The 2,868-nt window shown below is 34.4% G+C and overlaps 1 long non-coding RNA gene across 1 annotated transcript; it reads right to left on the bottom strand.

Annotated features, from left to right (window-relative positions):
- Positions 1-611: 611 nt before the first annotated feature.
- Positions 612-2,868, bottom strand: LOC102627819 (uncharacterized). Its single transcript, XR_008053023.1, has 5 exons — positions 2,417-2,868; positions 1,909-2,048; positions 1,600-1,820; positions 1,187-1,454; positions 612-1,001 (listed from the first exon to the last, which is right to left on the bottom strand). It is a non-coding gene; the product is annotated as an uncharacterized LOC102627819 (long non-coding RNA).

Here is a 2,868-nt window from a genome sequence, read left to right as displayed (position 1 = left end):
AAGTTACAGACGTACCCTTCCAATCTAAATAAAATGTGTATGTGTTTGATTATTATACATGTGTTGATTACCAACCTGAGTTACAGACGTACCCTTCCAAGACATCTAGGTTGGCTTGATTACCAACCTGTGTTTCGCACAATATATTGTATTATACTTTATTATATTATTTTAATGTAAATGTATTATATTATATTGGATCACATTAGCATTGTATTATAATAATACTATATCATATTTGGTGCTATATTGTACCGTATTATTTTTTAGTTATATTATGTTTAGTGCTTCACCATACTATATTAATTTCTCTGGTGATTAATTTAAATTATATGTTTAAAAAAGATATAATTTATTAGTACTTAGAAAAATCTTAAATATAGAAGTCCTAAATTTTAAATTTTTTATATCAATTTCTTCGTTGTTTAAATGAAAAAAATTATAATTCTTCATAAAACATGTATAAAACTAATAAATTTTACAATTTCGACAACACAACATTTATTTTTCAGCAATTTCCAAATACATAACTCGTGAAATACTTCAACTCATTTTTTCATATACGCGAAAATTGAAAGCTCACACATTACATATGCACCAGCCAACAGCTCTCAATACAAATACCATTCAACATCAATTAGTTAATCTAATTTCAAAGTCATAAATTAAAACTACACATTTAGACAACAACTTACAACCTGTAATCAAGTTATCAGCACCTTACGGGGACTCATTAACAGTCACAAACACATTGGAAAAGTGCGTATGAAAGTACGAGGCATCTACAATTAAGCCATCATGCTCATCTTGCATGTCCAAATTCTTACGGCTGATTTAATTCTTGTGGTAATGTTGTTATCTCCTTATTATAGCTTGCTGAAAAGACATGCTCTTGTTTGACCCCATAGTGGTTGGTGATAAAGGATAGATTGCCGCAAGCCTCAGGCACGACACTGCCTTTATAAGCCTTGCAGATATAAGCCTATAAAGCTTTCGAAGTCCTGCAATAAGAGAAATAATTCATTTCTTAAACATCCCCAGATTCAAAATTTCTCATGCAAAAGCTTATCCAAATATTTGATATACTAATCTCCTACTTCAAAGTTCAACAATCATACATTTTTGTTGAACAAACTTTATTCTGATTTACACGAACTTGGGGGCAATGTGAAAATCAGGAACATACCTCATATAGTGGCTGTCTTTCCACAATATCCCAAGGCACATATTGATGAAGAGACACAAGCGAATTTGTTTCAGCTGCATATTTTAACTCAAGCTGCAAGTAATATAAAATCCAATTGAAAACTAATCAATCATATCTACCAATTACACAGGCAGTGCAGTTTATCTACTTTCATTTCTTCCATATTCACGAAACGTGCAGTCCACTGCCAAGAAACAAATACACTCCACAAAAATGACAAAACTTTGATGGAAAGGTATCACCAAACCTGTAAAAGTCAGCCGGATTTGACTTCATCAAACAAATAAAATAGAATTTCATGGCCCAAGTTCACGCAAATATAACTTTTTAATTAACCTTCAGCATGCAAAAGCTGATTAAAAAAAACACATTAAACTAATCATAATCATTACCACAAAAGCCATGGAAACCTGACCAGCTTCTTCATCAGGATATCTGCAAATAGGAATTTTCATTTACTCAGAATTTACTCTGTATTCTTAGCTGAACACCGGATTGGCTATTATAAGAATTCAAGGGGAAACAAGGGCTTATAAGCTAGTTATGGAATGACTGCAGCATCAACCATCTCCGGGTGGGAGAGGAGCAAGTGTTCCAGTTCTGCAGGGGCAACCTGCCAATGTAACAATGGAAATGGAAATGCAAATATTAACAACCCAACTCAACAGAGTAAAAAGAAGAATTTAAGCAATTTAGGATACCTGACATCCCTTATATTTGACCAAATCTTTCAGTCCATCCACAATAAAAAGGAAACTATCCTCGTAGCAAAGATCACCAGTCCTCATCCACCCATCTGGTAACAAAGTAGCTGAAGTAACTTCTTGCTCTCCAACATATCCTGCAGAAATCAATTTGACAAATTTGCTACCCTAATCACAACAAAATCTAAATATTGGGAAAAAAACAACAATCATCTTCTTCTTGCAAGAATCAGCCATGAAGATTTGTTGAACTTAACAGTTCAGACTAACAATTCAGATCTAACCTAATTCAATAATTTAAATCTAATCCAATTCAACAATTCAAATCAAACCCTAACCTAAATCAATTCAAAGATCAAATCAAACCCCAACATAAATCAATTTAAAATCAAACCATACTAACTTGTGATTAGAGTGTTCAGTGATAGATTGGGTGAAGACGAAAGATTGGTCATACATGTAAAATCAACAAGGAAAAAAAAAAAGAACAAGAACAGCAACCCACATGCTTAAGGTGCGAATCAGCAACGACGAGGATACGACAGAAGGCAGCAGCGAATGGCAAGTCGATGACGAGGATAGGACGGAAGGAAGCAGCAAACGGCGAGTTGGCAATGTGTGCGGGATGGGCCGATGATGACGAACTTCAGCCATTTGTGACTTTGTGCGAATCTGTGAATGAAAAGCGAGTGAGTTTGAGAGAAAAATTTTGGTTTTGAGAAGAGAAGTTTTGTTTCGTGGCTGAGGATCGTGTTTCAAAGAGTAAAACATTTTCTTTCTCGTTTCTAAGGCAATCACGGCTAATCACTGATACCCCTGCGGATTTACTTTTTGCGGCATTGATGCTGCGAATTACTAAAACGGGCGGGGACGAGAATTCACTGAAATGAGAAGAGTTGAAATAAAAGTGAGGTACGAGAATCAAAATAAATTATTTGTTTTAATCGTCGGAATTGG

Source organism: Citrus sinensis, chromosome 1 (assembly GCF_022201045.2).
Source record: "Citrus sinensis cultivar Valencia sweet orange chromosome 1, DVS_A1.0, whole genome shotgun sequence".
NCBI classification, from domain to species: Eukaryota; Viridiplantae; Streptophyta; class Magnoliopsida; order Sapindales; family Rutaceae; genus Citrus; species Citrus sinensis.
This window is presented reverse-complemented; position numbering and strand designations above follow the sequence as displayed.